The following is a 24134-nucleotide window of genomic DNA, read 5'->3' on the forward strand; positions in this document are numbered from 1 at the left end:
GCCAGAAGCAGCTGGTGTCCAAGCCAGAGTGGGAGCCACGGGGCCAGGACCTCCCAACCAGTAGGATCCTGGCTGCTGCCCATCACCTAACCACCTCCCCACTTCCGTGAGGTTTAATGGAAATCAACAAAATGCCGGACAAGGTGGGGGAGACAGAAAGTACACACCCCCAAATGCAGCAGGGATTATCTTCAGGTGAGGTCATAGTTTGCATTACTTTTGAAATCAGGGAGGAAAATGTTAATTTAAAGAATCTTGCTGCTCGCAACTCTAAGTTTTAGGTTGAAAATGTTTGGGTTCAAGGTGGGCAGAGATCATGAGGATCCCCATGGCAGGACCACAGCAAGAGAGGGGAGACCCATGTTGTGCTGGGAAGATGGCTGTGCCATGTGGTCTGGAGCTCCTGGCAGCCTCCAGGGACTTCCCAGCCTCCTAGTCCATGACTGCCCGGCCAGAGAATCCACAGCCGAATGTGTCTTCCAAGCCAAGGGCAGCACTGCATCCACCTGAGCAAGCTAGGGGACTGTGGGAAGAGCAGGACGCCAGCCACCCAAAGGGACAAGGGGGAAGGCATTAGCTGACCAGGTGCACTTCTGGGTGCGCAGAGCCCTGAGCTGTCCGGAGCTTCCCAGTTCAGAAGTGACCACCGTGTCCCCAGGTTTCCCACTTTCCCTGTGATTACCTTAACTAAGGGACACTTCTTAGCCTTCAAAACATAATCCTGCAAATTTAGAGTCAGAAAGTAGGCTAGTGGCTGCCTAGGAATGGGGTGGGACTGGGGATTAACTCTAAATGGTACATGAGATCTTCCAAGAGGATGAACATGCTCTAAAACTGATTTATGATGATGGTTGTGCCGTTCTGTAAGGTTACTGAAAATCATTGAATTATACACTTGCAATGGCTGAATTTTATGACAGGTAAAATACACCGCAATAAGTCTGGTAAAAAGATAAAAATGAACTAAATAAATAAAACACCTACTGCTGATGTAGCCTCCATCCTGAAAACTCCCCGGACTGCATCGCCGCGCAGAGCTGACGACCCCTTCCTCAGAGCTCCTGCGTCCTTCCTCGGGCTCGCTCTCACTTTATATCTTGAACTGTAACATTTGTGGCCATGCCTGCATCTCCTGTCGGGACCAACAAAGATTTGAAAACACACATATAAACTTCAAACTGCACCACTTGTCTCATCATGCTGACGAAACGGAAACCTGCCCCGAGCTCTCACACACCTCCCTGTCAGCGCCCTGCCCCTCAGCCCTGACCACAGTGCCCCGGCCACCTTCTGGGCCGAGGCCCACATTCTCCTCCCATGACCACAGCCATCACACCCTGAGCCCACCTTCCTGGGAACAATCCCTGCCCAAGAGCCGAGGACAGGGAAAGCGTCTCTCCCCAGCACAGCACAGCACAGCACAGCACAGCCCCATGAGGCACCAGGCTTAATTCAAGAGATCCAGGACAATAGATGCTTAACAAGTACGGAGACTCACTCATTCAGTTGCGTATTCTTTTTTTTTTTTTTAAGACTTCAATGACATTTTACTTAAGAAAAATTCCGTTGTAGAAAAATAACTCTGCAGATATAAAATGTAAACAGTTACATCACTTGTCAGGAGCAGCACCATGCTTAAACCGCTCAACATCCACATTGTGTGTTTTGCTGAAAATCAGATATATAAAATGAAAGACTCAGACTGAATAATCACCATGTATGCCTGCTCTGCTCAGCGTGGAGAAAAAGGCCTTGGGAAACGATGCCTTATGTATGACTGTGTGCTACTGTTTTCAGATGAACAGTATACTGCTCATCGGATACATCACCTACAGAAATCTAAATAGGCGTTGGAACCCCCCACAGCTAGTACAGACATGGTTATGCTACAGGTAAAGACAAATGGCCAGAAGCCCCCGGGCTGGTGCTCCACGGACTGCCTCTCCAGCAGGAAACTGGGAGGTCCAAGGCCCGCGCTGCAGGAGAGGAAGGACCAGGCTCCAGACCATCCCCGGGACCCGCAGCCTGAGGAGCTTAGCTCAGTGTGTGCAATAGGCTCAGAGCCAGGAGAAGTGAACCATCTGCTTATCTGCATTGAATGTATTCCTCATGACGTGTCCCCTTGACTTTCTGTGATGGCGAGCTTTGAGAAAGCCACAGATTTGCAAGAAACACCATATTCTTCTCATTTTACTTTTGTTGGGCGAGGTGGAGGGAGTCGAAGGGTGGCGGTGGATGGCCAGCATCTTCAAGGACATGCTCTGAGTTATTCTGCCATTTAGATGATGGGACTTTTGCCAAAAGTCATGTAGGATTACTACCAATAGTTGTAACTAAATTAGGATTGGCAAGTAGCAATATTGGAGGTGTTTTTTTTTTTTTTTTAACACATTCATCACTTTCAGTGGTTATTCCTGAATATAACTGGCGACAGGTTACTTTCCCTCCCTCCTCTGTGGTTATTTCATCGATAAGCACATAACCCTGAAGAACAGCATCATGAACAACACATTTGAAATAATTTCTGATTAAAAAACTATAAAAATCTTAAATAATTCATGATATAGGCCAATCACCACATAATAGTTGCTTTGATAAACAAAACCTTACAAATTCAGTAAAAAAAATCAGCAGCATAAGGTAAAGCAAATATACAAAAAATCTAAACCATGATAAAATAATTAGGTTTACATTACACAGTTAATTACAGCAAACATACAATACAGTTTTGTTGCTGTTTTAAAACAACTTAAGTTTTAAATTACATCACTTGACATTTTAAAAAATAAACTACTTTACTACAAAATGAATTTTACATTTCTGGGAAAATTACTCAAAATAAGACCAATGACTTAGTTCTCAAAGTAGTTCTATCAGTGACAAGACGACTTCCCATCCCTCCTCTTCCACCCCCAGGCCCAAGGAGTCATCTACCATAGCCCAGAGGTCCGGCTGATGCTTCTAGATTGCTGTCGGTCAGTATCTGAGGCCAAAGTAGGATCTGTTGACACTGAAATCATGTCGTTGACAGACGGCGATGACGATGGATGCTGAGAGCCATTGATAACTGCTGCACCTGTGCTAATGGAGAGGGCTGCCCCTGTATAACTCCATTCTTGGTTCTCTCTGCCAAGTCCATAACTTCCTTGTATATCAGTTCTTTCCACTCTTCTATTGTGTGTTCCCGTTCATCTAACTGCTTGTCAGGTATTTTGGTGGTGGAGCCTCTGCCTCGGAAGGGTCATGCCAGATGTTGATGTATGGGTGCTGGAGAGCTTTGTCCAAAGAGATCCTTTGGGATGTGTCAGTCACCAGCATTTTGGATAACAAATTCCTTGCCTGACTGGTTTTAAGTTTGTTGTGTTCTGAGTCGGCAGGGAAAAGGACATCGGGGAAGAGTTTCTCAAAGCTATATCCAACATATTTAGTTCTGTTGGTTGTGGTTTCTTCATGAATTCAGGACATGGTGTCTCAAGTTGTTCAAAACTTTATTCCACTGATCAATGTGATCTGTACCTGGGAACAAAACACCACCTTCGATCATTTCTCCCATGATGCACCCAACTGACCAAATGTCAAAGTTTTCTTTGTAGTCCATCCCTAGGATGACTTCAGGTGCTCTGCAATAGTGAGTCACTATGTAAGGTGTCATCATGAAACTAGTTCCTGCAGTCCTGGCCAGTCCAAGGTCAAGAACCCTCAAAGTGCGGTCTGATTTTACTGCTATATTACTGGGCTTTAAGTCCCGATGAATAATTCCAGCAGAGTGAAGGTGCTTGATTCCACACAGCATCTGATAGAGAAGGTAGGACATCCTTTCATGACCTAGTTCCACCTGAATCACTTGGCAAAGATTTGCATCATGAACTCCATGACTATATAAACATCTTGAAATTCTTCTAGAGATTTCTGTGGTGTGAAAACATGCAAAAGGCCAATTACATTTTTGTGATTAACACATTTCATAAGAACCAGCTCTCTGTAAGCCCACATAGCATGGGATTGATTCTGAAATGGCCAGTTTAGCTTCTTGATGGCAACATTTCTTTCAAGAATGGCATCAGAAGCTGCACATACTATTCCTTGAGCTCCTGAGCCTATAGGTTCTAAATTCTGATCTCATTTCAGGACTGTGAATGTAGAATCTCCAATTTCTACACTACAAAAATTGCTGTCACACTTACTTCTACTCATGATGGCAAGCAATTAATTTAATGGCTTCATCCAAAAATTCACCGAGAAGCGGCAGCACAGTGAATGGTGACAGGGCAGCCCGCCGGAGGGACCAGTGCTGTCTGGGTGGTTGCCACAGCCGTTACCCAGTGCTGCCAATAGCTCACGTCCTCTGGCCTCAGCCGCCCCACTAAGTTTCATATTCATTTAACCAAAACATATGTATCCCACCAGTGATGTGCCGGACACCAGGCTCAACACAATGGTGAGAACCATCACTTTACCTGCCCTCACAGAGCACACAGTTCTTTGGAAGAGAGACATTACATGAACAATTACACACATTCATGTAGAACTACAACTATTGCACAAGTGCTACAAAGGAGAGGTTGATGGTCTGATGAGACCTGGTCAGAAGTCAGGATAGGCTTCCCAAGGATGTGCTGACTCAGCTGAGAGCTGGAAGCAACAAAGCCTTGCTTTCCAGGACCACCCAGAACCCCAAATCCTCAAAGCCCACTGGTCCTCATGCACAGCTCCAAGTCCACAGGAAGAGCTGAGAGAATGAGACTGCCTGGAGCTGGGGCCCCAGACACAGGCCAGGCCCACCCCCCTCTCTTGGCTGAACACCCACACCCTGGCCTCCTCGCCTGAGAGGCCCTGGGGTCCATGTCCGCTTCATTTCAGAGACGGCATGTCACCAGCCACTGCTTAAAATCAGTGAAGTCCAGAAAGATTCCACTGCTCAGGGACTAAAGACCTCAGAGGCAAGGAGCCCCAGAAAACTCCAAGAGAAGATGGGCTGTTAGCTAGCTTTTTAGGCAGATGCAGTCTAATTTGTTAAAAGTGATGTGGAAAAGGAGGGAGGAATCATTTCTTTCCCAATTACTGACCTTCCCACCACCTGTCAGTCTAGAGATCTCTTCCCTGTGAATTTATGCTAATGCAGCTGTTTATAATTTATGAATGAGTTGGAGAGGCTGCTTTACTGCTGCCTGGGGGTCAACAGAGGAGAGAGAGCTGTCATCGCCGTCTCTCCCTCAATCTCTCAAGGATCACTATAAAGTCCCCTCTTCTCCCCCGTCCCCTGCATAGTGAAATGGAGTGTTCACTGCCTTGACTTCTAATTGGCACAGACAGCTCACTCCAGGGTCTGGAGTTCACATCAGCATGATCTTATTTAAAACAAGTTCTTTTTTAAACGTCCACATCTTGTCCCCCTGCGATGCAGAAGATCCCACCTTCCCTTGGCTTTGAGAGAGGGTGTTTGGGGCATGTTAACCTGACTGGTAAGGCCAAGAGAATCCCTGAGGGGAAGCCAGAGCAGCAAGATGGGTTAATTATCCCAGAAGTGGTATCATGAGACTGCCTGTGTGGCAGGATAGTAAGAAGCTAGAAAAATTCCTGGGCAAGTGGAATGGGAAACTGAGACAAGAAAATTAAACAAGGCCAAGCAGTTTGGGCAGCTTTCAGCCAGCTTGTGAATCGCAAGACCTTATCTTCCCCAACCAAGGACACTTGAGAGGAAATGGTTTATACCTCTCCCCGCTAACCAGAGAATACATAGCTTAAATCACCTTGGCCTGGGAAAATAGAGAACAAAGACCCAATTAATGCCATTTGTGCCAGCTAAACCCAAGGGCAGATGAAGTCTGGGGGACAAATAACAAAAATCCCAGAAGCATTTGGATGGTTTCACTTTAAGGGGAAATGTTAGGCAGGATAGATAGCTGCTATGGCAGGAGGAGGGGAAGGAGAAAAAGGAGTTTATCTCACCCACTGAACAAAGAAGTCAGCAGTCTTGGGACTTGCCAACATAAAATTGCCAGATGTCCTCATAACTTCTGGGGAAAGCTACAACAATGTAAAGGGAGGGACCTTGAAATCTGGTCTATCCAACAGGAGAACCTTGAAACCTAGATGGGGGAAAGTAGAAAACTCTGGAACCCCCACCAGGCAGGGCACTCAGACTAGCTGAGTTGCCCACTTGTGCTTTATGCCAAGTGTATCTTAATAAATTTGCTTGTTTTGCTTCAACACTGCTTTCTGCCACTCATTTGAATTGTTTCTCAAGAGTGTGACAAGAGCTGAGATGGGGAGAGGCCCCTTCCACTCAGGCGGCTCTCTGGTAACACATGGAAAGGGTTGGAAAAATCCTCTTCTGGATTTTGGTGGCTCAGTAACATACAGAAAGAGGAGTGGTTGCAACAAGGCACCTGGGTGGAGGTCCAGCTCCCACCCACACCCCAGTTTACTGGGGCATGCTGACATATCACTCCTCTCAAAGTCTTAATTGCATTCTCTATCATTTAAAGGCAGGTCCAGGTTTTCCTCAATTTTCCCCCAGTTTAATATCCATGACTATTAATCAATTTCACTTTTTACCCCCCCCCCCATTATAGTCATATGATTATTGATGGTTTACAAAAATAATTATGGCACAGATTTTAAAACTTCAGTGAGGAAATTGTAAGGAAAAGAAAAAAATTTGAGCCTTATCTGCTTTGTTAGAGATGAGCCAAAATTTGCCTCTGCACTTCCTGGAAGCCAATGCAATGGGTGAAATACAATCAAGTACAAGAGTAAGAGCATAGATTTAGTGAGGATAAACCAGTTTTTTAGAAAAAGGTGAACTCTTTCTGTTTCTAAGCTCTGAGTGAAATTTTTCACCTAGGTCTTCAAAAAGAGGGAGCTCTGTCATGTTATAAGTAAATCCTCAACAATATTTTTTCAGAGAACACATTAATCTTCTTATAATGTTCCCTACTGCCAGCCAGTGGGTAGCCCATAATACAATTTGACCCAAATAAAAAACTGCACTCCACATCTGAATTTCTGTGGTGCCCTCATCCGCTAAGAGGACAATAGCAGAGTAGCTAGGACTTCTCAACTGAAGGCCAGTGACTCCTGGGGTCCCCAGACAAGTTCTTGGGTTCGACAACACTGACCTGAGGAAGCACTTCTCAGTCATTTTCGTGCAAATTCCTGCAGAGGCAGAGGAAAAGAGATGGATGCATCGCAGGAGCCAGCTGGGCCAAAGGTCATCTACTTACTGTGCCAATCTAGGATTAACATAATGAGACAGTGTCCCTTGGGCATTCCACTGCTCCACCTGTCCCCTCCTCCCTCTGTACCACTATGCTGTCCCTGTCCCAGTTATTAAAGGCAATGGGAGGCCCAAGCTGAGTCAGCATCGGTCTGGATGAGACTGCCTTTCTTGGCTCCCAGTTGCCCCACAGAATAAGGCTCAAAATAGTTCACGTGCCATCCAAGGCTCATATGATCTGCCCAACCTTCTCCTCTGGCCTCAACTTCTCCCCTCCCCATCCCAATCAAGTCCCCAACACTCCTGTCAACCCTCTGATATGCCTTTGTGCAGACATTTCATACCTCTGTGTGTGTTCTCTTTGCCTCTCTTCCCTCCCAAGTAAAATTCTCTTTTGACATTGCTCCCATCTTCCAAGACTTCAAAGGCCACCAAAGCCAAACTTCCCTACTTTTCCAGGAGACATAAAACCTTCCTCTCTGACATAGCACTTGGTCAACACCATATTCATTTACACAGCTCTTGTTACTTAGCCCTGCCTGTGTCAGTCCCTGGCCGAGACTCGGGGATAAAGCATAGAGAAGCCCTCAGACCACAAGAAGAACCTGAGTTCCTGGAGTTGAGGTCTGTCTGCCCAGCCTGACTGGAGGCTTCTTTAGGGCAAAAGCCTCAGCTCTCAAGTCTCAGTTCCCTGGGGTCTCAGCCCTGCCCCACACCCCCAGCTGAAGTTCAGCAAGTGTCTGCATAATTATTTGCAGGAGAGAGGGGCATAGTGGGGCCGTATCAGGGGAGGGGTTGCCTCAAGGAGCACCTTGCTCTGATTGGTCGGGGAGGAGCCACAGGCAGCAGGCCCAGCAGCTGGATGAGCTGGGGAGGGGCAGGGCTGCCCTGGCCAGCAGCCATTGGCTTGGAGAGCAGGTGGTGAGCACCTGGCATGCTTTGCGCTTATTGGCATTGCTTGCTGTATCTAGTTATTTAACCAAAGCACTCAGATCACAGTGGCCACGAAAGCTTATTGACATACTTGAAATTTTGCATTCATGCAACTGAAGCTTCAGCCTTCCATCCACTGGCTGTGCCATGTAGTAATTAAAACAGTGGATGAGGTGAGCCCAGTTAATCCTCTGGGCAAGGTGGGGCTTATTTTTCAAAGGTTTACAGTTTCAGCTTCCAGGATGTGCTGGTTTTCTTTGCAGAGTTTCTAATGGGCACTTGTGCACCCACTGTGCCCAGCGCCTTCTTCTGAGTTCCTGAGCATTCCCGAGTACTGAGGTATTTGTGCAGGGGTGTGTGTGTGTGTGTGTGTGTGTGTGTGTGTGTGTGTGTAACATGTGACACACCTATATATGAATGCTTGTACGAGCCCTTGTGCTTGCTCTGTGGGTGTGCACGCACACCTGTGTCTGTACAACCACCAGGCCCCAGCGCCCAACAACACACACGCAGCAAATGCACTTGGCAGGTGAACCAGGTCCCATTTGCTCCGTGTGATACTTGAAGCACCAGGGAAGCTGCCCGCTCACATGAATCATGTTCGTGTTTACGCTGAAGTGCTTGTCATGATCATTACCAGGACTCTGTAAATTCCCTCACGAGAACCCAACCCAGCAGGCTGGGATCACGTTAGATTGTTGTCAGCATCTCATGGAAGAGCTCAGTTAACTCCTCCCGGATGAGTTATTTTGTCATTTAGCTCATTCTGAATGGCAGCTCCAGCCATGGAAGGCAGGACCTCTGTGGCCCAACTCCACGGGGGAGTTAACAGGAAATATGATGAAATGGAGTCCCTGGAAACAGCGAGAGGATGCAGGTGCCCTAACGAATGGACCCCAGGCCTGGTGATTGTGAGCTCTGGGTCTGGGGGCTGCACCCTGACCTTCCATGTGATTTTGGAAAATTACACCCTCTCTCGGGACTTGTTTTCTCATTTTCAAAATGAAGGGGTTGAATGTGTCATTTCTTTTCTTTTCCTTTTTCTTTCTTTTATTTTTCGTTTTGCTTTGTTGTTGTTGTTGTTGTTAATCCTCACCCGGGGGTATTTTTCCATTGATTTTTTAGAGACAGTGGGAAAGACAGAGAGAAACAGTGATGTGAGAGAAATACATGGATTGGTTGCTTCCTGCACGACCCCCAACCAGGGCCCGGGCCAGGGAGGAATCTGCAACCAAGGTACGTGCCCTTGACAGGAATTGAACCTAGGACACTGTGGTCTGCAGGCTGATACTCTAGCCACTGAGCTAAACTGGCTAGGGCTGAATGTGTCATTTCTAAGGTCCCTTCTATCTACCAAGCTTAAGGACTATTCTGCTGTTTTTGGTGGAAATCATACACTCCTAAAATTGTCAGAACAGAAAGGGACCTTAGCCCAACCTCCACACTTCCTAGAAGCCGGCAACTTATTCAGAGCAAGTCAAGGCAGTATAAACAGACTATCCTGTCTGGGGTAGATTTGAACCATCCTGGCCCCAGGATACTATCTTGAATGCATTTCATTTTTGACAGGTGACAAAACTCATATGCCCTCATCTTTGGTCAGGACTTGGCTTATACCTCAGCTCCTTCCCAGACTCCATTCCTCCCCTCCCCGTCTCACCCCTAGCACCAGGCACACAGTCCTATCAGAGTATCTGAAACCCTTGGAGGTCTTGCAACAAAAAGGGTGGTTCTCAGCAGCATGGGCACTGCCTGGATCCTGTTGGAAAGGCAGAATGTCAGGCCCACCCAGACCTTGTACCCAGATCCCCAGGTGATTTGTTGGCACATTATGCTCAGGAGCCGCTATTCTAGGGACAGTTGGTCTCTCCTATGTCTATTCCAGTCACCGATCTGTCTCCCCAACTAGACAGTGAGCTCTTTAAGGGTAGGGCTTGGAATGGTCCCTGGTGCAAAATTGGTGCTCATCGGGTATTAAATAGATAAATCATTGAAGGCAATGAACTTGGCACCAAATCTGAAAGAAAGGACTTGATACTGATGGACAGAAAAAAGTGGGGATCTGGAAAATAGACCCCAGCCCGACTCAGAGGCAGGGGGTGAAGGACTAGCCTGGTTAGAAGAAGGGGGTCTGACGTGGAAAAGCATGAGAGGGAGAAAGGAAAAGATGAAGGGAAGGAAGGGTGTCAAGTTGTTGAAAGACAGCTAGGTCAGATATCTGGGACATCCACCTCTTCTAATCCCATTTCCTATTGTTCGGTTAACCGTGAACCGAGATGAGCATGAGGGTTGGAAATAAGGCTCTGGAGCCAGAGAGACTGGGTGTAAATCCCAGTTCTACACAGGCCATGTGATCTTGGGCAAGTCACTGATCTCCTTGCATCTCCAACACGGGATCCCAGAAGTACCTTCCTCAAAGAGTCCCCCTGAGGATTTAATGAGATAATACAACACATTGGCACAGTGCCTGCCATGAGGAAGGGCTCCATGGATGCGGAATGATTGTAAGTGAAAGAATAAACTCATCCCCAGCTTGCCTGAGTCTGTCCAGCCCGAGAACATGACACCAAGCTCAGTGGGCAGGCTCTAAACCTGGGCCTTTGCATCAAAGGCTGTAGTTTTCCCTCCCACTGGCCCTCTAGACCCACTCAAACCTCTCCTCTCCCTGGGGCCCTCAGATGTGTATTTCTCAGCAGGGTTTTCCCACTCGTCCCCGGGAGTCCTCACTCCCCAGCGGAAAAGGCGATGCCATCTGCTCACCTCTTTTGATTGTAGGGCAGCTTATCTGAAGAGCAGTGCATGGTATGCTTGACCCAGGCCATAAAGAACAGTCCATGGTTCCTAGGTTCTGCCACCCAATTACCGTCAGCTTTATGTTAGCAAGTGACAAGAAGTATGGAGCATATTTATATCACCAGATTAGAGAAAGCCTGCCAACACCAGCCAGGGGTTCCTAGCTGCCTCCTGGTAGCCTCGCTGTGTCCGGGATTCTGCAGGAGGACCGCCCACCTCCAGGCATGCAGTTGGTACGCAGTGCAGTCTGTGTGAGTGGCACCCCTCCCCGCGCCTGGAATCAGGCAGTGCACAACCTGAGCAGATGCACACCGTGTTCCTCTCCCCTCAGCAATCCTAGCGGTGTTCCTTGTGAATAATTGAAGAGCCTCAGGAACAGCTGTGCAGGCACTGGGTACAGGCAGTTCAAAGCGGTCACAGATCTGCTCTTTTGAAACAGTCCCTGCTCTTTTCAGTGATATTCTGGGAAAAAGAATATTGATCTCCGGCCCAGCTGTTTAGGAGAGGGAGGAGCTGGGGGAGAGGACACAGTGGGAAAGGTTCTAAAATATGCACTCAGCTGGTTCCTTTCCGGGCAGAGTCTGAGCACAGGCAGGTCTGCCATCAGCCGGCACAGGGGATACGTTCTCTGAGCCGCTTGGTGTCCAGGGTGTGGGGTGGGTGCCGAGCAGTCAGCCCAGCACTGAAGGCAGCCGCTGTGCATCCTGTCAGCACCGGCCACTGGTTTGGAACCATTCGTCCCAAATCACCTGACATGTGTGCTGGGCATTGCCAGAGCCTTTTCCACGAAAATGTCTCTCTCCTCTGCTCTCCCTGGCTAATGAGGCACTTCTCACTTTTGAATTTGTATGCCAATTGAGACATGGTGGCCCATTTATTCTTAATAGCCTTACTGAAAAATACCAGGAATTACATAATGACTACAGAAAAATCACATTTACCTAAGTGAAAAGAGGAATGATTTTTACTACATTTCTCTAATGAATATGTAATTGTTGGCTTAAAAAAAGACCCTCCTGATTCACAAAATGACCATGCTTTGTCCTTGTGAGAAGAGATGAGATTTGGACTCATTTGTGCGGGTAGCCTGGGATATTGAGGATAAGCCCTCCCAAACGATACCACTCCATCCTGACCCAGCCGGTAGTTCAGCTCTGTCCCCATGTGCCCTGGGAAGCGCCCACGGGGAGGGGGCGATGGAGAAGGGTCCCTGTGTATGGAGCGCCTCTGGGCCTCTACACACAACACCCACCCCATCGTGGGGAGAAGCCGACCATCCTTCCCGGCCCACGGCCAAGGCTCCCTCCCCCGTGGAGCCTTCCTGTGGCCCAACCTGCGCTCTGACCCACGTGTAAAAGGAAGGAGAGGGATTCCAATGTGGCAGAAACTGCTGCTCGCCTCTCCCTCCTGGGCACACACTAAAGTACCTTTCCTGGCTCCCCTTGGAGCCGGGTGTGGCCCAGGGACTGAGCTCTGGCCAGTGGCGTATGTGTGGAGGTGGCGAGCACAACTTCCAAGCCTGGCACACAAATGTCCCGCCCACTGCTGACGGAGAGGCCTCTGAGCAGTGAGGAGGGGACCCACATGAAGCAAGGACACCAGGCCCTCAAATGATGCTGCAGAGCCAAGGGCCCCACCTGGGTTAGGCTGTGTCATAATAAGAAATAAATTTGTATTGTGTTAAGGCCACTGAAATGTTGGGGTCACTTGTTACAACAGTGAAGCTCCCTGACTATTACATCCAGAGAGATGAGTCCCTGGTAAGCCCAGGTCTCCCTGGAGGTTGCCCTCTGAGGTTCAGCCATTGGTGAAACCAGCAAGTTGCCCCAACCCCCTCTTCCTAATTTCCCACTTTCGACATCTTTTTTCCCCCATTTTCTCCCAGATTGCTGAACTATCAGCCCACACAGGAGGGGCTCATGTCTGCGCATCGGTCAGCCTACAGGTTCACATCCCGTGGTCTGATCTACGGCCCCAGCCATCCAAGCAGCCTTTCTCCCCACTTCCCTGCACTCTGTCTTAGAGGCCAGCGCATGACTCCATCTTCATTACACCTTTGTGACTAAGGACGAAGAAAAGAAGCAAAAACACACAAAGGATGGTTTGGGCAGCTCTAAATAGTTCTGTCTACATTCCACCATCAGCCACCTCAAACCACTTGTGAAAGGACCATTGCACCTTCGAGCCCCTTGTAAAAACCTCAGAAAGAAGAAGAAATAAAGGAGTGAACCTCATCCACCGTTTGCCTCTGGTCTCACATTTGGGTTGGATTGCTATAACTTCATTTGAAAAATCTTTAGTTCCATGGACTTTTCCTTCATTACACTTGCCATACATGGTTAATTGATTCTAAAAAGCTGGTTCTAAAATTTAGATAGAAAAACAGAGGAACCAAAGGAGCCAAAGCAATTGGACAGGGAAAGCAAAGTTGGAGGATGCAGCCTCCCACCTTCCATACTTTCATGTGAACTGGTGAAAGGAGAGACTCAGATCAATGGGGAAGAAAAGAGAACCCAGAAACAGACCCACAGGCCCATGGCCATTGAAACCTGACAGGGACGCCAAGGCAATTCATAGCGCTCATGACACGTCTATGTTTTTGTTAGGCGCCCATCTCCCCTCCCGGGCTGCAAGCCCAGGGGGAGAAAGAGTGTTTTTCTTGTTCACAGCTATTTCCCCAACACTTCACACAATGCCTGGCACAAACTCGAAGCTTAACAACTATGTTTGGAAGGAAGGAAGACTGGTGGGTGGGCAGGCTTTCTTGATCCTTTGGGCATGAATGGGATCTTTCTCTACACTCAGACTTCTGTCAACATCCATGTAGCTCTTCTTTTTTTCTCCATGCATACAAGATGTTACATAACATTTCATTCATTTTACAACTCTCTTTACTTCCAACATGCGGTTTTCCCAGTTACAAAGACCCGACTATGAAAGCAGGCAGGCCTTTTGTGCCATCTGCTCTGGCAGGAAGCCTTGATCGTCAAGATTTCTGTCTTCACTTCAGTTTAATCAGCCCAGAAACCTTTGCAGCTTCTCCTGTCACCTGTCATGGTCTGGGTGGGGGTCTCGTCTGTCTTTTGTAAGGACACATGCTTTTTATTTATAGCCCACCCCGATAATTCAGGATGATCTCATTTCAAGATCCTCATTTTAATCACATCCATAAAGACCCTTTATCCAAATAAGGTCATATTGAGAGGCTCTAGGATTAGGATATGGACATATCATGTAGGGGTCATCACTCAACCCCTACACACACTCACCACCAACTCACATGCAGGACCATGCCGCTCAGTCTGTGAACTGGGCTGCCGCACACGTGCCATTGAACTAACACCTGTCTTCCATAAAGCACATTTCACAGACATAAAATTATTTCATTCTCAAAGAGATCTAGGAGGTACTAATATTATTATTCTGTTTGAAAACAAGAGGAGACTGAGACCCGGGGAATTGGAGTGATGTCTCAAATTCACATGGCTTCTAGGAATTACAGCGGGGACTTGAACCCAGGTCCATGTGGCCGGAGAACACAGACTTGGAGTAAGGGGGATGTTTGATTTCTAAAGAGAAAGTTGGGCCACTTAACCCAATCTGAGACTGGTCAGCACATGGTCATGCCAGCAACAGCCCATCTCACCAAAACTCAGGGGAATGCAAGATAATGGATCACTGCTCCTATCTTTAAACCTTGATTCTCTTAGAACACTCAGAATTCCAGCCGGATTTACAAAGGGGAGAATTTCCACAGGTCCAGGCCGGGAATAATGTGGATGATCCTATTACAATGACTGGATTTTATTGACCTTCTTATCTTTATAGGATAGAGTTAAAAGCAGTGCTACTATTATACACCATTAAGCATTTTTATGGGCTGGTGAACATGGGTGGTTATCTGCAAGGCTGCCTTACAGAAGCCAAGACATTGCTTGCAAGCCTGTCTCTGTCCTCCCTGGACATTTTAGTTTCTCTCAGCTGGAGTACCTGGCTGTAGCAGGCTAAAGCATCTCAGACAGTTTTACAGCCACAGTATCAGAATCCAGCTGCTCTCTACTACTGGTGCTGCAGAACTACTGTGACTTGGGTCATTTTCACAGCTCTTAAGTGTACTCTCTCAGATCAACCAAAACATGTGCTAGGAAATGATGCGATGTTAAATAGGTCCAACCCCTTATACAGATGTCTAAGCAACCAACGAAGTGTCCTTTGGAAACTACATAGAGAACACAGTTTGCTTTGCCACATGGAAATTGTTCCTCAGCATCTTGAGGGGGAGGGAAGTCTTCATGAGAAATAGTTAATTCTCCAGGAGGCCAGAACCCTGGATTCAGATAGGATCTCTGACAGGAAATGAATGGGGTATTTCATAAATCTGTGTTCCACTCAGAGCGCTGCGTAGACGATACAGAGCTAACCAGGCCCGTGTGATGGCTCCAATTTTTAGGTACGCCAGGCTTCACTGCCAAGCCTCGCCTCCCGATGGTATCTCATACCGAGTCACTTGGTCACAGCATGATTTTCTGTATGTGATCTCCTCACCCTGCTGCTCAGTGCTCCAAGGGAAGTGGCTCAGAGCACCGCTGCCATAATTCATGTTTTCGAGGTTGACTGTGGGGGCCTAAGGAAACCCCTCTGATCAGTCCAGACTGTGCTGGCTTCTTTCTCTGAACCTTTACAGCACTTGAGACCACATCTAAACATGTAGCTCCTAACAGAAGCTAAGGAGCCACGGGGCTCGAACAGCTCCCCCTGCCGACCCCACCCCTCCATCACCCATTCTCTCCTCAATATTCCCAAGAATTGTCCGGACTCTGAACACCTGCAGAGGGGGGGCACGCCCCCTTTTATTTCCACTCACGGCTCAGAGTTCCACCTCTGGTGGCCCCACCATTCTAACCCTTCTTCCATCTGACAACTCTCCCAGGGCCCTGGCCAAACAGCTCCTTTCCTTTCTATAAGTCTCACCCCAGAATGCCTTTGAGTCTTTAAGCTTCTCCACATTGTCCTCAATATTGCCATTACCTGTCTTTCTAACTATGGCCATCCTAGTGGGTGTGAAGTGGTATCGCACTGTGATTTTGATTTATATTTCTTGGAGGGTCAATGGTGACGAGCCAGCACCATGCACCATTTCGTGTGCTTGTAGGCCATTTGCATATCTTTTCTGGAGAAATGTCTATTCAAGTTCTTTGTCCATTTTTAAAATTGTGTTATGTGTGTCTTTATTATTGAGTTGTAAGAGCTCTCTATATAGTTTAGCTATAAGTCCCTTATCAGATATGTGATTTGCAAAAAATGTTCTCCCATTCTGTGGGTTGTCCTTTCACTTTCTTAATGGTATCCTTTGAAGCAGCTTAACTTTGTTGATGTCCATCATTTTTCCTTTGTTGCTTGTGCTTTTGGTGTCACATCTAAGAAATCATTGCTTAATTCAAGGTCATGAATAATTACACTTAATTCAAGGTCAAGAAAAGTTACTGTATTTCCTTCTAAGAGATTAATAGTTTTAGCTCTCCTATCTTTGATCCATTTTGAGTTCATTGTTGTGTGTGGCATGAGGTGGAGGTACAACTTTGTTCTTTTGCATATGGCTATTCGGTTGTCCCAGCACCATTCATTATCCTAACACCATTCATTAAAGACTAGTTTTTTCCCATTGGCACCCTTGTTGAAAATTAATTAATTAACAGTAAATGTTGTGTCTATTTCTGGACTCTCAATTCTATTCCATTGATCTATACAACCTACGCTATGTATGTGTGTGTAAGGTTATCCATTTTCCTCTAATTTTCATTTCAGGTGTGTCTTACATGCTTAATATGTAAATTATTAATTATTATTCAATTTTAAATATGTCTATAAGTTTAATATTATTCTTTCTTGATACATGGATTATTTATAATAACCAAATAAAAGTCGTGTATTGATTATATATTAATTTTTAGTTTTATTATATTGTAGTCTGAGAATGAGGACTATAGCTATTAAATCTTAGAGGAGTTTTTAGATATTTTATTACCTACAGAGAGTTAAATTTTGCCAGTGTTTCATATGTATTTTAAGAGAATCTATACTAATAAAAGGGTAATATGCTAATTAGACCAGACATCTTCCGGATGTCCTTCTGGACAAAGCCATGATGGTGGAGGCTGAGGCAGAGGTGGTTAGGGGTGATCAGGCCGGCAGGGGAGCAATTAGGGGGTGATCAGGCCGGCAGGCAGGCAGGCGAGCAGTTAGGAGCCAGTGGTTCCAGGTTGCAAGAGGGATGTCCGACTACCAGTAGTCGAACATCCCCCAAGGGCTCTCGGATTGGAGAGGGTGCAGGCTGGGCTGAGGGGCCCCCGCCCCTCTTCCCTGTGCACAAATTCTGGGCCTCTATTTTCAATTTTTTTCTTTAAAAGGAGTGAGTTGTGTACAGAGGGGTTAAATGCTTTATAGACAAGAAAAAAATTGCACTAGAACAGCGGTTCTCAACCTGTGGGCCTCGACCCCTTTGGGTGTCTCCCATCCAAGTACTAACCAGGCCCGACCCTGCTTAGCTTCCGAGATCAGACGAGATCGGGCGCGTTCAGGGTGGTATGGCCGTAGACCCCTTTGGGTGTCGAATGACCCTTTCACAGGGGTCGCCTAAGACCATCGGAAAACACATATATAATTGCATATTGTTTTTGTGATTAATCACTATGCTTTAATTATGTTCAATTCGTAACAATGAAAATACATCCTGCATATCAGATATTTACATTACGATTCATAACAGTAGCAACATTACAGTTATGAAGTAGCAACGAAAATAATTTTATGGTTGGGTGTCACCACAACATGAGGAACTGTATTAAAGGGTCGAGGCATTAGGAAGGTTGAGAACCACTGACCTAGAACTAACTAACATTCACCATCATTATCAGCTTCCTCCTCTTCCTTCTTTTTCTTGCTTTTTTCAGCCGTGACGACTCCCTTTTTGCCAATAAGGCTTTCCTTTAGCTTGGTACGCAGCAGTCTCCTTTTCGTATTTCTCCTTCAGCTTAGCAGCCTTCCTTTCACCAGGCCTGTCACCTGCAGCAGAGCAGTGTTACTCCACGTCTCTCCCAGCTTCTTGCAGCATCACCAGTGGATAGGCCAGGATGCCCTCCTTTGATTTTGGGGCGATTCTCAGAACAAAACAAGAAAAAGGCCAAAGGTGGCCTCTTGGGTGCATTGAACATCTTTTATGTTTCCCCTTTACGAGGGATGTAAGTTTTCATTACTCTTTCATAACGGGCCTTGTCCGTCTTTGCCATGTCTTCAAATTTTCCTTTCTCTTTAGCAGACATAGTCTTCAAGCTCTGAGAACTTAGAAACTCTGAGAGGTTGACTGAAGCTTCTGGGTGCTCTGCCCAGCACGTTTGCACAAAGAAAGCATATGGCATTGTGTCTCTCACATCTTAGGATCTCCTTTGCCCATGTTTAGTTATTTTTCCTCAGTGCCCGTCCGTCTCGCACTTGCCCCAGTGCTGTCTCATGGGGCTCAATGTACTGCGATGGCTGTGAGAGCGGGAGCCAGATGCAGCCTCCTCACTCTCTCCACCCTACAACCAAGGGAGTATCTTTTACATGCCGGCTCTAAATGTTGGGGGCATGCTTCATATATGTCCCGTTAGATCAAGCTCATTCACTATATTATCCAAATATTCTCTATTCCTAGTAATTTTAATAACTAACACACTCACATTGTTTAAAAATCAAAATAACAGAAAAATATGTTTCACTCCCACTCATGCCCCTTCCACATACCCATGCTCTAATCGCTATGGTCAATAATTGTTACTAATCTTTGTATATTCTTTCCGTGTCAATGCAAGCACTCAAAGATATTAATTCTTATTATCTCTCTCTTTCCTAAATAAAAGGTAACTAGTTATATTGATTTCTTTCTGGCTTTATTCAATTAATAATATATCCTGAATACCTTTTCCCATCAGTACATAGGAAGCTTCATTTTTTTTTTTTCTCTACGTTGCCTTGGTGTAGATGCACCACAGTTTACTTACCTAGTCCTCTAAAGAATGACATGAGCTATTTCCAGCTTTTTGGTACAAATAATACTGCCGCAAATATCCTTGTCCACATGTCATCTTGTACATGGGAAATGTTTTTTAAAATTACTTTTGGACACACCGCACTCTTTCTCTGCCTGTCTATTAGCCCAACTTCGTGGAAGTCTGGTCCTTATGTCTTCAGACTCTTGTGCATCTTTGGTGTGTCTCATACGTTCCATGAAGTCCCTTTCATCCTAGATGATGGAACAGTCCCTCAGACTGTTTCTGTATTTACTTCTCCAGGCAAATCAAAACCCATTTTTTATTAAGGTTTTTGGCTCGGGAGTTTTCCAGACTTCTGGGCACTATAAATTCAAACGGAATCTATGTGAGACACAGACCCTGAGCTTTGATTTCTCAGGGGAGAAGTTTTAAATCTAAGCCCAAGCAGAGACAGACATGCTTTCTCGTTCTCTTGTGGAGCCAGAGGACAGGTTTCCCCCCAATCGATGCTTTCCCTGAGGCTGGGCCTCTGAGAATGCCAGCGTTAAGCAAGGTCCTCATTCTGACTCCCTGCCTAAGGCGGCCCACGGTCTCATATCTTGCCCCCATGTGGGCATGAAAGCCCGAGCCCCTGGGTTACTGAGATCGTCACCATCATGCCCACCACACTTCCTCTACACCAATCACCCCACAACTACCCCACCTCTGTTCAGGAGCCAGCAGCTCATCCACTTCCCACTATGGCTTTCGGTTCCCTCCTATTTCTGGTGCCTGGTGATTTTCCTCTCCTGCCAGTACACTTGGCTATTCATTTACAAGGATTCTTGTTATGTCTTATTTAGGTACTTGTGGCAGAAAATTTGATGTTTAGCCAACATTTTCCTACAGTCCATTTCTCCCTGGGCTTCCCAGAGATTCATATCCACACTGTTGACTCTCCATCCTCACACCACAGTACCCACTTGGTAAAACAAGTGACCATTCCTTACCAGAGTCGTGGTATTTTAGGCTGGTTGGCGGATTTTCCAGATAGTCTAAGACTTCAAGGGCTAAAATTTGATTGATGTTGTGGTACTTCTACTCAGGCTAGGATTCTTTACAATCCTTTGTTCTTTCCATTTTTCTACATGGTTCTTCTATTCTGCTTATAGAATCATAGATTATGGGGTTTTTAAAAATCAAAACCACTGGTATCCATTTTGGAAACTGCTAAGATGGTGTCAATAAATAGATTGTCATTTTAATCCCAATATTTTTAGGTGAATTATGAGGTTGAGAGACTTTAACTGACATACTTCAGGCTACACTGGTGGGGTGAGACTAAACAGAAAGGGATAACTCTTTGTGACTCCCCATATAAGCGCTAGTAACTGAGGGGTATTCTTAATTCTTTATTTTATTTTACTTTTTTATCACAATTTATCCCCTCCATACCGTCATCCACCTCCACCCACCCTCCTCACTCTCGAAATCACCACACTGTTGTCCATGTCCATGAGTTCTCTCTTCTTTTCTTTTTTGCTCAATCCCTCCACCTACCCCCTGCACACCCCAGCCCCAGAGCTGTCTGCCTGTTCTCTATCTACCTGTCTCTATTTTCCTAGTTAGTTCAGTTTGTTCATTAGATTCCACATATGAATGAAGTCATATGGTATTTGACTTTTTTTATTCTTATTTTACTTAGCATAATGCTCTCCAGGTTCATCCATCCTATTGCAAAGGGTGAAATTTTCTTCTTTTTTACGGTCAAGTAGTATTTCATTGTGTAAATGTACCATAGCTATTTTGTCCACTCATCTACTGATAGACACTTGGGCTTGTTTCCAAATCTTGGCTATTGTAAATAACACTGCAATGAACATAGGGGTGCATATATTCTTTTGAATTAGTGTTTTGGGTTTCTTCAGATAAATTCCCAGAAGTGGAATGGCTGGGTCATAAGGCAGTTCTATTTTTTATTTTTTGAGGTGTCTCCATACTGCTTTCCACAGTGGCTGCATCAATCTGCATTCCCACCAACAGGCACGAGGGTTCCCCTTTCTCCACATCCTTGCCAGTCCTTGTTGTTTGTTGATTTATTGATGACAGTCAATCTAACAGGTGTGAGATGATATCTCACTGCGTTTCTCTGATGATTAGTGAAGTCCAGCATCTTTTCAGATGTCAACTGGCCACCTGTATATATCCTCTTTGGAGAAGTGTCTTTTCGGGTCCTTTGCCCATTTTTTAATTGGATTGTTTTGTGTGTGTTTTTGGTTTTGAGTTTTATAGGTTCTTTATAAATTTTGGATATTAACCCCTTATCAGACATACCAGTGAATATGTTCTCTATTCAGTGGGGTGTCTTTTCATTTTGTTGATGGTTTTCTTTGTTGGGCAAAACCTTTTTAGTTTGATGTAGTTCCATTTGTTTATTTTTTTCTTTTGTTTCGTTTGCCTGAGGAGATATATCAGAAAAAAATATTGCTATGAGAAATGTCCGAGATTTTACTGCCTACGTTTTTTAGGATTTTTATGGTTTTGAGTCTTACATGTAAGTCTTTAATCCATTTTGAGTTTATTCTTTTGTGTGGTATAAAAAGCTGGTCTAGTTGTATTTTTTTTTTTTTTTGGCATGTATCTGTCCAATTTCCCCAACACCATTTATTGAGTAGACTATCTTTATCCTATTGTGTGTTTTTGCCTCCTGTTAAATATTAATCAATATAAAGGCCTGGGTTTATTTTGGGGCTCTCTATGCTGTTCCATTGATCTATGTCTTTTAATGCCAGCACCATGTTGTTTTGTTTACTATGGCCTTGTAGTATAGTTTGATATTAGGTAGTGTGCTTCCTCCAACTTCGTTCTTTTTTCTCAAGATCGCTGTTGCTATTTGGGGTCTTTTGCGGTTGGTTCCATATAATTTTTTGGAATATTTGTTCTAGTTATGTGAAATATGCCACTGGTATTGTTCTGTTGTTGTTGTTAATCCTCACCTGAGGATATATTTCCATTGATTTTTAAAGAGAGTTGAAAGGAGGGGGAGAGACACAAAGAGAGAAAAATTGATGTGAGAGAGATGCATCAATTGGTTTCTTCCTGCATGCGCACTGACCAGGACCAGGGATTGAGCCTGAAACTGAGATGCATGCCCTTGACCAGAATTGAACCCAGCACCCTTCAATCCTCAAGTCCACACTCTATCCACCGAGCCAAACCGGCTAGGGCACACCACTAGTATCTTGACAGGAATTGTGTTGAACCCGTAGATTGCTTTGGGTGGTATAGTGATGATTGAGGTTTGATTAGTACTTCTGCCCTTTTGTTTTTATAATTAGGCAGGATGAAACTATTTATAAACATCAGTTAAATGTCTACAAATCAGTTAATTGTCTGCACTCCTTCGATCTTAGAACATTTTCCCTCTACTTCTTCTCTGACATGTAGGACTTATGTTTATATTCCCGTTATCTACTGATTATGAACTTGAGGGAAGAATCAAGCAATATTTCTGGTGCCAAAGAGTGGCACAAAGTTTCACTCCATGTGGAAATATTTTGTTGCCTTGGGCAGATGATTTTTGTCACAAGATGCTGCAAGATGACCAGGAGATAGAAGGAGACTTCCTGGGACAAGCATCTCCAGACTGGCGTGGCTGACGGTCACGTTGACAAGTTGATGTCCCACATTTCTCCTGAAAATGCATCTGCTGCTGGTCACTGAGAGGCATTTTCTGGTGATGGAAGTGTTTGGGGTGTCAATAAAACTAGAATGGAGTTGCACAATGATCAATGGTTCTGTAACTTACATAATGAGCCTTGTTCAAAGATTACCCTTTGATTTAGTCTTGGGAATATATACCTTCATCCCAATATGAAGCAAGCACCATAATATCAGAACAGTCTTTTTTTTTTCCTCTACATTATTCCAAGACACATGGGGTACCCAGACACATGGGAGTCCTGTCATCCGTCCAAGATTTGTGGTACCTTTTGGAGCTGGAACCAGACAGAACATCTCCTCTCTTACCTGCTGCCTCCTTTGCAAAGCTGCTTCCAGAGCATAAGAACGAAATAAAATTCTCTAAAGAGAACAGACCTTTCATAACCAGGAGTCAGCAGGGGAAATGCTGAGCTGAGGAACAGAAATTTCCTAAGCCACCAGCAAATAAAAAGAATATGCGTCAAAAGGATACTTTGTTCCAGCCGTTCCAGGCCTGCTCAAGAGAGATGAATGCTGCGCTAACTTACCAGTCAGCACGCAGGTGCAGCTGCTGTACCATCATCATAATTACCTGACACTTAGGAGAACTGACCTGGAATGAGAGTGCAAGAATCGCATAATCTATTCTGAGTGCACAGCACTTTCCATTCCGTTCCCTTAGAGAAGCTGGAAAGCAGGCCACTATAACATGCACAGGCTGGAAGTAATTTGATTTTGTTAAGTTTCTTACAATATATAGAATGATAGCATCATAAAATCTCCAGGTTGGAAGAGCTCTTAAAGGTTATTTAGTCCATTCACTCAGGGATCTCACTCACAACATCCTTACCAATTGGTTATACTTCAATGGTCTCAGTGACCGGCACTTGCCTTTCCTTAAGGAAGGCTAATTAGGACCATCCGTTCCCTGCTATGAGGAGGTAGAGATTTCCCAGGGAAGGTCACAGCTTTTCAAAAACCCAGTTTTCTACAAATTCATGCTGAGCTATTGTAGCAGGCTCCTCCCCTCCCTGATCACCTCTTGGGAGTTCCCCAAACCTGTCCCCTTTGTCTCCAATTCTGTCCCACCCCTCTTCCCACCTCTGGCCGGGCATCCTTATTTCCACCTGCAGAAATGTAGACAAAAGCTATTATTCCTCCTCCTTTCCAACTCTCTCTCTCATTGCTCATCCTTTCCTTCCTCTTGTGCTCAACAAAGAAGTGTCTCTCTTCTTGTCCCAAGAGAAACCTTTTCCTGACTGTGCCGGAGGTAGGCTCCATGGTGTATCTCAGCCTTCCCTACCCGTTTCGGAGTGGGTATTTTGCCCATTCACAGATGCGTAGGGGTTGCTCAGATAGTTCCTGGATTTCCGTCAGAAGGAATTGTTCCACGTGTAGCTGTAGACGTGGTGCACCCACGGAGGTGAGTTCAGGAGCCTCCCGCGCCTCCATCTTTGACTGGAATCCTGAGCTTCCCTCTT

The 24134-nt window shown here is 45.5% G+C and overlaps 2 pseudogenes; both read right to left on the minus strand.

Moving 5' to 3' along the window:
* Window positions 1-2926: 2926 nt before the first annotated feature.
* On the minus strand, window positions 2927-4314 carry LOC132229253 (mitogen-activated protein kinase 8-like; annotated as a pseudogene).
* Window positions 4315-17836: 13522 nt separating this feature from the next.
* Window positions 17837-18395, minus strand: LOC132229600 (high mobility group protein B1-like; annotated as a pseudogene).
* Window positions 18396-24134: the final 5739 nt, after the last annotated feature.

The sequence above is a fragment of the Myotis daubentonii genome, chromosome 3 (genome assembly GCF_963259705.1).
Source record: "Myotis daubentonii chromosome 3, mMyoDau2.1, whole genome shotgun sequence".
In the NCBI taxonomy this organism is placed as follows: domain Eukaryota; kingdom Metazoa; phylum Chordata; class Mammalia; order Chiroptera; family Vespertilionidae; genus Myotis; species Myotis daubentonii.